We start from the raw sequence: 15708 nt of genomic DNA, 5'->3' as shown, positions 1-15708 counted from the left end.
ACCACTAAAACCTAAAAACATTTGTCATAAGAAACGAGCTCCCTGGTATACAGAAAATACCCGAGCTCTAAAGCAAGCTTCCAGAAAATTGGAACGGAAATGGCGCCACACCAAACTGGAAGTCTTCCGACTAGCTTGGAAAGACAGTACCGTGCAGTATCGAAGAGCCGTCACTGCTGCTCGATCATCCTATTTTTCTAACTTAATTGAGGAAAATAAGAACAATCCGAAATGTATTTTTGATACTGTCGCAAAGCTAAATAAACAGTAACATTCCCCAAGTGAGGATGGCTTTCACTTCAGCACTAATACATTCATGAACTTCTTTGAGGAAAAGATCATGATCATTAGAAAGCAAATTACGGACTCCTCTTTAAATCTGCATATTCCTTCAAAGCTCAGTTGTCCTGAGTCTGCACAACTCTGACAGGACCTAGGATCAAGAGAGACACTCAAGTGTTTTAGTACTATATCTCTTGACACAATGATGGAAATAATCATGGCCTCTAAACCTTCAAGCTGCATGCAGGACCCAATTCCAATTAAACGACTAAAAGAGCTGCTTCCTGTGCTTGGCCCTCCTATGTTGAACATAATAAACGGCTCTCTATTCACCGGATGTGGACCAAACTCACAAAAAGTGGCAGTAATAAAGCCTCTCTTGAAAAAGCCAAACCTTGACCCAGAAAATATAAAAAATTAGCGGCCAATATCGAATCTTCCATTCCTCTCAACATTTTTAGAAAAAGCTGTTGCGCAGCAACTCACTGCCTTCCTGAAGAGAAACAATGTACTGAGACTGCACTTGTGAAGGTCGTAAGTTACCTTTTAATGGAATCAGACTGAGGCTCTGCATCTGTCCTCGTGCTCCTAGACCTTAGTGCTGCTTTTGATACCATTGATCACCACATTCTTTTGGAGAGATTGGAAACCCAAATTGGTCTACACGGACAAGTTCTGGCCTGCTTATCTGACGGAAAGATATCAGTTTGTCTCTGTGAATGGTTTGTCCTCTGACAAATCCACTGTAAATGTTGGTGTTCCTCAAGGTTCCGTTTTAGGACCACTATTGCTTTCACTATATATTTTACCTCTTGGTGATGTCATTCCAAAACATAATGTTAACTTTCACTGCTATGTAGATGACACACAGCTGTACATTTCAATGAAACATGGTGAAGCCCCAAAATTGCCCTCGCTAGAAGCCTGTGTTTCAGACATAAGGAAGTGGATGGCTGCAAACGTTCTACTTTTAAACTCGGACAAAACAGAGATGCTTGTTCTAGGTCCCAATAAACAAAGACATCTTCTGTTGAATCTGACAATTAATCTTGATGGTTGTACAGTCGTCTCAAATAAACCTGTGAAGGACCTCGGCATTACTCTGGACCCTGATCTCGCTTTTGACGAATATATCAAGACTGTTTCAAGGACAGCCTTTTTCCATCTATGTAACATAGCAAAAATCAGAAACTTTCTGTCCAAAAATGATGCAGAAAAACTATCCATGCTTTTGTTACTTCTAGGTTAGACTACTGCAATGCTCAACTTTCCGGCTACTCGGATAAAGCACTAAATAAAATTCAGTTAGTGCTAAATATGGCTGCTAGAATCCTGACGAGAACCCAAAAAATTTGATCATATTACTCCAGTGCTAGCCTCCCTATACTGGCTTCCTGTTAAGGCAAGGGCTGATTTTAAGGTTTTACTGCTAACCTACAAAGCATTACATAGGCTTGCATCTACCTATCTCTCTGATTCGGTCCTGCCGTACATACCTACACGTACGCTCCGGTCACAAGACGCAGGCCTCCTAATTGTCCCTAGAATTTCTAAGCAAACAGCTGGAGGCAGGGCTTTCTCCTATAGAGCTCAATTTGTATGGAATGGTCTGCCTACCCATGTCAGAGACGCAGACTCGGTCTCAACCTTTAAGTCTTTACTGAAGACTCAGTTCTTCAGTGGGTCATATGATTGAGTGTAGCCTGGCCCAGGAGTGTGAAGGTGAACGGAAAGGCTCTGGAGCAACGAACCGCCCTTGCTGTCTCTGCCTGGCTGGTTCCCCTCTCTCCACTGGGATTCTGTGCCTCTAACCCTATTACAGGGGCTGAGTCACTGGCTTACTGGTGCTCTTTCATGCCGTCCCTTGGAGGGGTGCGTCACTTGAGCGGGTTGAGTCACTGACGTGATCTTCCTGTCTGGGTTGGCGCCCCCCCTTGGGTTGTGCCGTGGTGGAGATCTTTGTGGGCTATACTCGGCCTTGTCTCAGGATGGTAAGTTGGTGGTTGAAGATATCCCTCTAGTGGTGTGGAGGCTGTGCTTTGGCAAAGTGGGTGGGGTTATATCCTTCCTGTTTGGCCCTGTATCATCGGATGGGGCCACAGTGTCTCCTGACCCCCCCTGTCTCAGCCTCCAGTATTTATGCTGCAGTAGTTTATGTGTTGGGGGGCTAGGGTAAGTTTGTTATATCTGGAGTACTTCTCCTGTCTTATCCAGTGTCCTGTGTGAATTTAAGTATGCTCTCTCTAATTCTCTCTTTATCTCAGAGGACCTGAGCCCTAGGACCATGCCTCAGGACTACCTGGCATGATGACTCCTTGCTGTCCCCAGTCCACCTGGCCGTGCTGCTGCTCCAGTTTCAACTGTTCTGCCTGCAGCTATGGAATCCTGACCTGTTCACTGGACGTGCTACCTGTCCCAGACCTGCTGTTTTCAACTCTCTCGAGACAGGAGGAGTGGTAGAGATACTCTTAATGATCGGCTATGAAAAGCCAACTGACATTTACTCCTGAGGTGCTGACTTGCTGCACCCTTGACAACAACTGTGATTATTACTATTTGACAATGCTGGTCATTTATGAACATTTGAACATCTTCGCCATGTTCTGTTATAATCTCCACCCGGCACAGCCAGAAGAGGACTGGCCACCCCTCATAGCCTGGTTCCTCTCAAGGTTTCTTCCTAGGTTTTGGCCTTTCTAGTGGTCCTTCTGTAGCTCAGTTGGTAGAGCATGGCGCTTGCAACGCCAGGGTAGTGGGTTCGATCCCCGGGACCACCCATACGTAGAATGTATGCACACATGACTGTAAGTCGCTTTGGATAAAAGCGTCTGCTAAATGCCATATATTATTATTATTATATTTCTAGGGAGTTTTTCCTAGCCACCGTGCTTCTACACCTGCATTGCTTGCTGTTTGGGGTTATAGGCTGAGTTTCTTTGAGATATCAGCTGATGTACGAAGGGCTATATCAATAAATTTGATTTGATTTGATTTTGATACTCCTCTCTACCATTCTCCAGTAGTCTGTGATCCACCTCTCTACCATTCTCCAGTAGTCTGTGATCCTCCTCTCTACCATTCTCCAGTAGTCTATGATCCTCCTCTCTACCATTCTCCAGTAGTCTATGGTTCTCCTCTCTACCATTCTCCAGTAGTCTATGATCCTCCTCTCTACCATTCTCCAGTAGTCTGTGATCCTCCTCTCTACCATTCTCCAGTAGTCTATGATCCTCCTCTCTACCATTCTCCAGTAGTCTATGATCCTCCTCTCTACCATTCTCCAGTAGTCTATGATCCTCCTCTCTACCATTCTCCAGTAGTCTATGGTTCTCCTCTCTACCATTCTCCAGTAGTCTATGGTTCACCTCTCTACCATTCTCCAGTAGTCTGTGATCCTCCTCTCTACCATTCTCCAGTAGTCTATGATCCTCCTCTCTACCATTCTCCAGTAGTCTATGATCCTCATCTCTACCATTCTCCAGTAGTCTATGGTTCTCCTCTCTACCATTCTCCAGTAGTCTATGGTTCTCCTCTCTACCATTCTCCAGTAGTCTATGATTCTCCTCTCTACCATTCTCCAGTAGTCTATGATCCTCCTCTCTACCATTCTCCAGTAGTCTATGATCCTCCTCTCTACCATTCTCCAGTAGTCTATGATCCTCCTCTCTACCATTCTGCAGTAGTCTATGATCCTCCTCTCTACCATTCTCCAGTAGTCTATGATCCTCCTCTCTACCGTTCTCCAGTAGTCTATGATCCTCCTCTCTACCATTCTCCAGTAGTCTATGATCCTCCTCTCTACCATTCTCCAGTAGTCTATGATCCTCCTCTCTACCATTCTCCAGCAGTCTATGGTTCTCCTCTCTACCATTCTCCAGTAGTCTATGGTTCTCCTCTCTACCATTCTCCAGTAGTCTATGGTTCTCCTCTCTACCATTCTCCAGTAGTCTATGATCTCCTCTCTACCATTCTCCAGTAGTCTATGGTTCTCCTCTCTACCATTCTCCAGTAGTCTATGGTTCTCCTCTCTACCATTCTCCAGTAGTCTATGGTTCTCCTCTCTACCATTCTCCAGTAGTCTATGATCCTCCTCTCTACCGTTCTCCAGTAGTCTATGGTTCTCCTCTCTACCATTCTCCAGTAGTCTATGGTCCTCCTCTCTACCATTCTCCAGTAGTCTATGATCCTCCTCTCTACCATTCTCCAGTAGTCTATGATCCTCCTCTCTACCATTCTCCAGTAGTCTATGATCCTCCTCTCTACCATTCTCCAGTAGTCTATGATCCTCTCTACCATTCTCCAGTAGTCTATGGTCCTCCTCTACCATTCTCCAGTAGTCTATGGTTCTCCTCTCTACCATTCTCCAGTAGTCTATGATCCTCCTCTCTACCATTCTCCAGTAGTCTATGGTCCTCCTCTCTACCATTCTCCAGTAGTCTATGATCCTCATCTCTACCATTCTCCAGTAGTCTATGGTCCTCCTCTCTACCATTCTCCAGTAGTCTATGGTTCTCCTCTCTACCATTCTCCAGTAGTCTATGGTTCTCCTCTCTACTGTTCTCCAGTAGTCTATGGTTCTCCTCTCTACCATTCTCCAGTAGTCTATGATCTCCTCTCTACCATTCTCCAGTAGTCTATGGTTCTCCTCTCTACCATTCTCCAGTAGTCTATGGTTCTCCTCTCTACCATTCTCCAGTAGTCTATGGTTCTCCTCTCTACCATTCTCCAGTAGTCTATGATCCTCCTCTCTACCATTCTCCAGTAGTCTATGATCCTCCTCTCTACCATTCTCCAGTAGTCTATGATCCTCCTCTCTACCATTCTCCAGTAGTCTATGATCCTCCTCTCTACCATTCTCCAGTAGTCTATGATCCTCCTCTCTACCATTCTCCAGTAGTCTATGATCCTCCTCTCTACCATTCTCCAGTAGTCTATGATCCTCCTCTCTACCATTCTCCAGTAGTCTATGATCCTCCTCTCTACCATTCTCAAGTAGTCTATGATCTATCCTCTCTACCATTCTCCAGTAGTCTATGATCCTCCTCTCTACCATTCTCCAGTAGTCTATGATCCTCCTCTACCATTCTCCAGTAGTCTATGATCCTCCTCTCTACCATTCTCCAGTAGTCTATGATCCTCCTCTCTACCATTCTCCAGTAGTCTATGATCCTCCTCCCATTCTCCAGTAGTCATTCTCTCAGTTCTCCAGTCTATGATCCTCCTCTCTACCATTCTCCAGTAGTCTATGATCCTCCTCTCTACCATTCTCCAGTAGTCTATGATTCTCCTCTCTACCATTCTCCAGTAGTCTATGATCCTCCCTCTCTACATTCTCCAGTAGTCTATGATCTCCTCTACCATTCTCCAGTAGTCTATGGTTCTCCTCTCTACCATTCTCCAGTAGTCTATGGTTCTCCTCTCTACCGTTCTCCAGTAGTCTATGGTTCTCCTCTCTACCATTCTCCAGTAGTCTATGATCCTCCTCTCTACCGTTCTCCAGTAGTCTATGGTTCTCCTCTCTACCATTCTCCAGTAGTCTATGGTCCTCCTCTCTACCATTCTCCAGTAGTCTATGATCCTCCTCTCTACCATTCTCCAGTAGTCTATGATCCTCCTCTCTACCATTCTCCAGGGGTGGTTCTCACCTGTTTGTAGTCTATGGTTCTCCTCTCTACCATTCTCCAGTAGTCTATGGTTCTCCTCTCTACCATTCTCCAGTAGTCTATGATCCTCCTCTCTACCATTCTCCAGTAGTCTATGGTTCTCCTCTCTACCATTCTCCAGTAGTCTATGATCCTCCTCTCTACCATTCTCCAGTAGTCTATGATCCTCCGCTCTACCATTCTCCAGTAGTCTATGGTTCTCCTCTCTACCATTCTCCAGTAGTCTATGATCCTCCTCTCTACCATTCTCCAGTAGTCTATGATCCTCCTCTCTACCATTCTCCAGTAGTCTATGATCTCCTCTCTACCATTCTCCAGTAGTCTATGATCCTCCTCTCTACCATTCTCCAGTAGTCTATGATTCTCCTCTCTACCATTCTCCAGTAGTCTATGATCCTCCTCTCTACCATTCTCCAGAAGTCTATGATTCACCTCACTACCATTCTCCAGTAGTCTATGATCCTCCTCTCTACCATTCTCCAGTAGTCTATGATCCTCCTCTCTACCATTCTCCAGTAGTCTATGATCCTCCTCTCTACCATTCTCCAGTAGTCTATGATCCTCCTCTCTACCGTTCTCCAGTAGTCTATGATCTCCTCTCTACCATTCTCCAGTAGTCTATGGTTCTCCAGGGGTGGTTCTCACCTGTTTGTAGTCCTTGTGCAGCTTCTTGTATTGGAACATGTTGCAGAGGACTGTGGCCGCTGCTTTGGAGGCTTTCAGCTTCCCAGGGCTACAAGAGAGACAACATAAAGATTATATTTAATCAAAGCTGCTACCGATCAATACACTGGGGGACAGTAAATATTATATAGCTGCTTCCAATCAATATACCAGGGACAGTAAATATAATATCCCAGGAACAGTAAATATGATATACCAGGAACAGTAAATATGATATACCAGGAAGGAGTAAATATGATATACCAGGGCCAGTAAATATGATATACCAGGAACAGTAAATATGATATACCAGGGCCAGTAAATATGATATACCAGGGCCAGTAAATATGATATACCAGGAACAGTAAATATGATATACCAGGAAGGAGTAAATATGATATACCAGGGCCAGTAAATATGATATACCAGGAACAGTAAATATGATATACCAGGGCCAGTAAATATGATATACCAGGGCCAGTAAATATGATATAGCAGGAACAGTAAATATGATATAGCAGGAACAGTAAATATGATATAGCAGGAACAGTAAATATGATATACCAGGGCCAGTAAATATGATATACCAGGGCCAGTAAATATGATATACCAGGGCCAGTAAATATGATATACCAGGAACAGTAAATATGATATAGCAGGGCCAGTAAATATGATATACCAGGAACAGTAAATATGATATAGCAGGAACAGTAAATATGATATAGCAGGAACAGTAAATATGATATACCAGGGCCAGTAAATATGATATACCAGGGCCAGTAAATATGATATACCAGGGCCAGTAAATATGATATACCAGGAACAGTAAATATGATATAGCAGGGCCAGTAAATATGATATACCAGGAACAGTAAATATGATATACCAGGAACAGTAAATATGATATACCAGGGCCAGTAAATATGATATACCAGGGCCAGTAAATATGATATACCAGGGCCAGTAAATATGATATAGCAGGAACAGTAAATATGATATACCAGGGCCAGTAAATATGATATACCAGGAACAGTAAATATGATATCCCAGGGCCAGTAAATATGATATACCAGGAACAGTAAATATGATATACCAGGGCCAGTAAATATGATATACCAGGAACAGTAAATATGATATCCCAGGGCCAGTAAATATGATATACCAGGGCCAGTAAATATGATATACCAGGGCCAGTAAATATGATATAGCAGGAACAGTAAATATGATATACCAGGGCCAGTAAATATGATATACCAGGAACAGTAAATATGATATCCCAGGGCCAGTAAATATGATATAGAAGGAACAGTAAATATGATATACCAGGGCCAGTAAATATGATATACCAGGAACAGTAAATATGATATAGCAGGAACAGTAAATATGATATACCAGGAACAGTAAATATGATATATCAGGAACAGTAAATATGATATACCAGGGCCAGTAAATATGATATACCAGGGACAGTAAATATGATATACCAGGTCCAGTAAATACCAGGAACAGTAAATATGATATCCCAGGGCCAGTAAATATGATATAGCAGGGACAGTAAATATGATATACCAGGGCCAGTAAATATGATATACCAGGAACAGTAAATATGATATAGCAGGAACAGTAAATATGATATACCAGGGCCAGTAAATATGATATACCAGGGCCAGTAAATATGATATACCAGGGCCAGTAAATATGATATACCAGGGCCAGTAAATATGATATACCAGGGCCAGTAAATATGATATACCAGGGCCAGTAAATATGATATAGCAGGAACAGTAAATATGATATACCAGGGCCAGTAAATATGATATACCAGGGCCAGTAAATATGATATACCAGGGCCAGTAAATATGATATACCAGGGCCAGTAAATATGATATACCAGGACCAGTAAATATGATATACCAGGGCCAGTAAATATGATATACCAGGAACAGTAAATATGATATACCAGGGCCAGTAAATATGATATACCAGGGCCAGTAAATATGATATACCAGGAACAGTAAATATGATATACCAGGGCCAGTAAATATGATATAGCAGGAACAGTAAATATGATATACCAGGAACAGTAAATATGATATACCAGGGCCAGTAAATATGATATACCAGGAACAGTAAATATGATATCCCAGGGCCAGTAAATATGATATACCAGGAACAGTAAATATGATATCCCAGGGCCAGTAAATGTGATATACCAGGAACAGTAAATATGATATACCAGGGCCAGTAAATATGATATACCAGGAACAGTAAATATGATATCCCAGGAACAGTAAATATCATATACCAGGAACAGTAAATATGACATCCCAGGGCCAGTAAATATGATATACCAGGAACAGTAAATATGATATCCCAGGGCCAGTAAATATGATATCCCAGGGCCAGTAAATATGATATACCAGGGCCAGTAAATACCAGGAACAGTAAATATGATATCCCAGGGCCAGTAAATATGATATACCAGGGCCAGTAAATATGATATACCCTGGGCCAGTAAATATGATATACCAGGGCCAGTAAATATGATATACCAGGAACAGTAAATATGATATCCCAGGAACAGTAAATATGATATACCAGGAACAGTAAATATGACATCCCAGGGCCAGTAAATATGATATACCAGGAACAGTAAATATGATATCCCAGGGCCAGTAAATATGATATCCCAGGGCCAGTAAATATGATATACCAGGGCCAGTAAATACCAGGAACAGTAAATATGATATCCCAGGGCCAGTAAATATGATATACCAGGGCCAGTAAATATGATATACCCTGGGCCAGTAAATATGATACACCCTGGGCCAGTAAATATGATATACCAGGGCCAGTAAATATGATATACCCTGGGCCAGTAAATATGATATACCAGGGCCAGTAAATATGATATACCCTGGGCTGATCAAGTAGACATTGTCCTTGTTGGAGAGGTTAGCATCCTTATCATGGGAGTGAAATGAGGTATGTCTCGATTGTTTCTACCCATTTATTCGTATTGTTATTTAACCTTGTATTTAACCTTCACTTAACCAGGGGGGGGATACTATTTTTTGAGGGGGACCTGGCAAGATGTCAACAGGAAGTAGTCAATGTGTACACACTACACAAGACAAAACATTAAACATTACAATGGTCAACAACATTATCCTATATCAGAGATTTACTCGGCAAGTGATTCCCTCTCCTCCAGCTTTAAAGTATTTTGCAGCTTGTTCCAAGACCAAGGAGCATTATAAGAGAAGGTTATTTTTCTCATTTCAGTCATGGCCTCATAATACTACATCTGTGTGCTTGGGGCTGGGACAGGCAGACAGGGCTGGGTTAATGCTTGGAAAACGTGTTACCAAATTGTCTGAAAGATAGTATATATTATGCAAATTGTATTCTGTATCCACTCCTCTAGGAAACACTGTTACTATGGGGACCAGTAGTGAAGAAGTGGCCATCTGAATGGATATCACTCATAATAACTGACCAGCAAAAACTCTAGGCACTAGTATAGCCGAGAGCCTGTATGCATAATAACAAGTCTAACTCCTCGCTGTTGCAGAACGAGACAGGGCTGTCTACTCTCGCCTTTACTATTACCATTCACACTCGAACCCTGGACATTTCCTGGTCAAATCACGTGGTCAGTAAAATCTTTTGTCACAACATTCCTACTCATTTTCCATATACCTGCTGTCATGGGAGTTCTTAATGGCCACCCAGTTTCTATTAAACATCAGGTTAAATACCATCAGAAACACTGCTACCAATATTCCTCCCATTCCATACCTGCTGTCGTGGCAGTTCTTAATGGCCACTAGTTTCTGCAGCCCGTTGAAGAAGGCGATGTCCCGGGCTGCGATGGGCTGGAGGTCACCAGGTTGTTCAACGTTCCACAGATGTTGACCACCACGTCGCTCGACGGCTCCCTCTGCTGACCGTCAGCAGGCAGTTCGGTCACCAGGTTGTTCACTACCTTTGTGGCTGGAGAGAGGAACGTTTTATTGGTTGACCTGTAGTTGTGTTGTTGGTCCTTGCTCTAAAATTAAATAAATGCCCCCCCCCCAGCCGGTTTCGCTTATATGTCATTCAAGGACAAATTCTGACTTTGTGTTCCACATGTGCAATGCAAATGTTAATGCAAATCTCACATTGCCATGAAATCAATCCCTAATATCCATGAAAGATTTCTGCCGAGATCTGCTGTTCCCGTCATGTTTAAAAAAGAAACCGTATGCCGCAACCAATTTCCCATCTGTGACAAAATTACAACTACTTTTGTATTGAAGTGGGTCAAAGGTCAAAGGTACTACTGCGTTACACACGTATTTTGTCTATGGTTACTGACCCATGGCGTTCTTGTCCTTGGCATGGCGTGACAGGTTTCTGAGGAAGCCGGTGAGGGATCTCAGCTCCAGGTCATTATTGGTCCTCAGTTTGTCCAACATCACAGGAAGTATCCTCTCCTGCTCCAGAGCCACATGACTCAGCACCTCCGCCCACTGAGGATGGAGAGAGAGAGAGAGATTCATTGAAAGGTATGTACAAGTCAAGAACACTTTAAATGCTGTATTTGGCCTTGTCCATAAACAACCCCTACCCCCATAGATTTGCTAAAATCTTCAGATCCCCACAAGTGTCTGGGATAGGGCTTGTTTCTGGACAGAGTTATCAACCTGATCCATGTCAATGATCTGACTTGGAGCTGCTCCCTCTCTTGGGAGAGAGAGAGGTCATTCTACACCTTCATAAAAAAGGGTTCCAAAAGGCTTATTTGGGTGTCCCCATAGGAGCCCTTTGGTTCCAGGTAGAACCCTATTGGGTTCCACGTAGATTCTTCTGTGGAAAGGGTTCTACATGGAACCCAAAGGTGTTTTACCTGGAACCAAAAGGGTTCTTCAAAGGGGACAGCTTAGTTTCTAAGAGCGTTGAGACAGTGTTCCCAACCTACTTAAGTTACTGTACGTTGTAACCCAATCACATCTTGCTCTGGCTGCTGAATTGCCCATTGGCATGGGCAACTCTCAACACTCACCCTCTTGTCTCCTGCGGTGATGTTCTGCAGAGCCCCGGCTGCAGCCTCGCGGGTAGTGGAGTTATTCTCACAGCCCTGCAGCACGCTGTTATACAGCCCCACCACCTGGGGGTGCCACAGCCACTCCAGACCCTTGGGTACGCGGGCCACCTCCGTGAACGTAGCCATGTCCTGGTTCTTCCTCTGACAGAAGGGAAAGGAGTCAATGTGATAAAGGAGTAACATTTTCACACAGACAGGGTCATTCTGAATAGCATTAAGACAATTAGAGTAATTCTGAATACCATGAAGACAATTAGGGTCATTCTGAATACCATTAAGACAATTAGAGTCATTCTGAATACCATTAAGACAATTAGTGTCATTCTGAAAACCATTAAGACAATTAGGGTCATTCTGAATACCATTAAGACAATTAGAGTCATTCTGAATACCATTAAGACAATTAGGGTCAGTCTGAATACCATTAAGACAATTAGGGTCATCCTGAATACCATTAAGACAATTAGGGTCATTCTGAAAACCATTAAGACAATTAGGGTAATTCTGAATACTATTAAGACAATTAGGGTCATTCTGAATACCATTAAGACAATTAGGGTCATTCTGAATACCATTAAGACAATTAGGGTCATTCTGAATACCATTAAGACATTTAGGGTCATTCTGAATACCATTAAGACAATTAGGGTCATTCTGAATACCATTAAGACAATTAGGGTCATTCTGAAAACCATTAAAACAATTAGGGTCATTCTGAATACCATTAAGACAATTAGGGTCATTCTGAATACCATTAAGACAATTAGGGTCATTCTGAATACCATTAAGACAATTAGGGTCATTCTGAATACCATTAAGAAAATTAGGGTAATTCTGAATACCATTAAGGCAATTAGGGTCATTCTGAATATCATTAAGACAATTAGGGTCATTCTGAATACCATTAAGACAATTAGGGTAATTCTGAATACCATTAATTAAGACAATTATGGTCATTCTGAATACCATTAATTAAGACAATTAAGGTTATTCTGAATACCATTAATTAAGACAATTAAGGTTCAACTGCTAAACTGACAGAAGAACAAGAACATTGAAGAACAACGACAACGGAAGAAGGAGGACCAGAAGACTATAAGAGGATTGACAGTGAGATACATACATCTTTGACTTTCTTGCTCTGAGGGGTAAAGCAACCAATGGCTTCACTCCTGCTTGTTTCCTGGCCTCTGGTTGGTCCTTCCAGACGTAGCTGGGCTGAGGGCGGGATCTCACTGTACAGTTGGTAGGAGAGGTTCCTCAGAACACATACAGAGTTCTCCACACCCTGGAAACATACAGAAAAATTATTAGGTCCATACTGAAATTAGATAATCTGATGTGTGGTAAGGGGTCTGGTGCAAAATGCCTGCTGTGGCATCACCCAGGTAGGACATTATTGGTTGAGGTGAGTTTCCCCTTTCGTTGCAAAATATATATATCCAATCGATAATGAAAGGATTATTCTACAATGCGCTTGGCCTCACCTTTTCCTCCACCTTGCCATCCTGTACCGAGGCCTGGATATATCCTACCAGGGCATCCACCAGACCGTTGGTCTCGCGCATCTGACGTCTGGTCTTCTCATTCACTGAGCTCAGGTTCCTGGGGACAGCAGGGTGAGAGGTTAGAGGTTCCTGGGGACAGCAGGGTGAGAGGTTAGAGGTTCCTGGGGACAGCAGGGTGAGAAGTTAGAGGTTCCTGGGGACAGCAGGGTGAGAGGTTAGAGGTTCCTGGGGACAGCAGGGTAAGAGGTTAGAGGTTCCTGGGGACAGCAGGGTGAGAGGTTAGAGGTTCCTGGGGACAGCAGGGTAAGAGGTTAGAGGTTCCTGGGGACAGCAGGGTGAGAGGTTAGAGGTTCCTGGGGACAGCAGGGTGAGAAGTTAGAGGTTCCTGGGGACAGCAGGGTGAGAGATTAGGAGGTTCCTGGGGACAGCAGGGTGAGAGGTTAGAGGTTCCTGGGGACAGCAGGGTGAGAGGTTAGAGGTTCCTGGGGACAGCAGGGTGAGAGGTTAGAGGTTCCTGGGGACAGCAGGGTGAGAGGTTAGAGGTTCCTGGGACAGCAGGGTGAGAGGTTAGAGGTTCCTGGGGACAGCAGGGTGAGAGGTTAGAGGTTCCTGGGGACAGCAGGGTGAGAGGTTAGGAGGTTCCTGGGGACAGCAGGGTGAGAGGTTAGAGGTTCCTGGGAACAGCAGGGTGAGAGGTTAGAGGTTCCTGGGAACAGCAGGGTGAGAGGTTAGAGGTTCCTGGGGACAGCAGGGTGAGAGGTTAGAGGTTCCTGGGGACAGCAGGGTGAGAGGTTAGAGGTTCCTGGGAACAGCAGGGTGAGAGGTTAGAGGTTCCTGGGGACAGCAGGGTGAGAGGTTAGAGGTTCCTGGGGACAGCAGGGGTGAGAGGTTAGAGGTTCCTGGGGACAGCAGGGTGAGAGTTAGAGGTTCCTGGGGACAGCAGGGTGAGAGGTTAGAGGTTCCTGGGGACAGCAGGGTGAGAGGTTAGAGGTTCCTGGGGACAGCAGGGTGAGAGGTTAGAGGTTCCTGGGGACAGCAGGGTGAGGTTAGAGGTTCCTGGGGACAGCAGGGTGAGAGGTTAGAGGTTCCTGGGAACAGCAGGGTGAGAGGTTAGAGGTTCCTGGGGACAGCAGGGTGAGAGGTTAGAGGTTCCTGGGAACAGCAGGGTGAGAGGTTATAGGTTCCTGGGGACAGCAGGGTGAGAGGTTAGAGGTTCCTGGGGACAGCAGGGTGAGAGGTTAGAGGTTCCAGCAGGGTGGGGTTAGAGGTTCCTGGGAACAGCAGGGTGAGAGGTTAGAGGTTCCTGGGGACAGCAGGGTGAGAGGTTAGAGGTTCCTGGGGACAGCAGGGTGAGAGGTTAGAGGTTCCTGGGGACAGCAGGGTGAGAGGTTAGAGGTTCCTGGGGACAGCAGGGTGAGAGGTTAGAGGTTCCTGGGGACAGCAGGGTGAGAGGTTAGAGGTTCCTGGGGACAGCAGGGTGAGAGGTTAGAGGTTCCTGGGGACAGCAGGGTGAGAGGTTAGAGGTTCCTGGGGACAGCAGGGTGAGAGGTCAGGGACGGGACAGGCAAACAGAAATCAGAGCTGACATTGAACTCTATAGTGCATGTGAGAACAGTGTCCTTACCCGAAAAATAATGTGAAGAATGAGAAGAATAACAGAAAGTGTACTATACTGTACCATACTAGTGTACTATACTGCAGTGAACTATGTAGTGTACTATACTAGTGTACTATACTGCAGTGAACTATGTAGTGTACTATACTGTACTATATCAGTGTACTATACTGTACTATACTAGTGTACTATACTGCAGTGAACTATATAGTGTACTATACTAGTGTACTATACTGCAGTGAACTATATAGTGTACTATACTAGTGTACTATACTGCAGTGAACTATAGTGTACTATACTGCAGTGACCTATGTAGTGTACTATACTGTACTATACCAGTGTACTATACTGTACTATACTAGTGTACTATACTGCAGTGAACTATACTGCAGTGAACTATAGTGTACTATACTGCAGTGAACTATATAGTGTACTATAGTGTATTATACTGTACTATATTATAGTGTATTACACTGTACTACAGCTTATAATACTGTACTATTGTGTATTATACTGTACTATATAATACTGTACTATCCTATAGTGTACTATAGTGTATTATACTGTACTATCCTATAGTGTATTACACTGTACTATAGCATATAATACTGTACTATTGTGCATTATACTGTACTATACTATACTGTACTATCCTATAATGTACTATAGTGTATTATACTGTACTATCCCATAGTGTACTATAGTGTATTATACTGTACTATCCTATCGTGTACTATAGTGTATTATACTGTACTATCCTATAGTGTACTATAGTGTATTATACTGTACTATCCTATAGTGTATTACACTGTACTATAGCTTATAATACTGTACTATTGTGCATTATACTGTACTATACTATACTGTACTATCCTATAATGTACTATA

At 43.5% G+C, this 15708-nt stretch overlaps 1 pseudogene; it reads right to left on the bottom strand.

Moving 5' to 3' along the window:
- LOC118375575 (plakophilin-3-like) overlaps window positions 1-15708 on the bottom strand; it is a 46489-nt pseudogene that overhangs the window by 6843 nt on the left and 23938 nt on the right.

Source organism: Oncorhynchus keta, unplaced genomic scaffold (assembly GCF_023373465.1).
Source record: "Oncorhynchus keta strain PuntledgeMale-10-30-2019 unplaced genomic scaffold, Oket_V2 Un_contig_14590_pilon_pilon, whole genome shotgun sequence".
NCBI lineage: Eukaryota > Metazoa > Chordata > Actinopteri > Salmoniformes > Salmonidae > Oncorhynchus > Oncorhynchus keta.
This window is presented reverse-complemented; position numbering and strand designations above follow the sequence as displayed.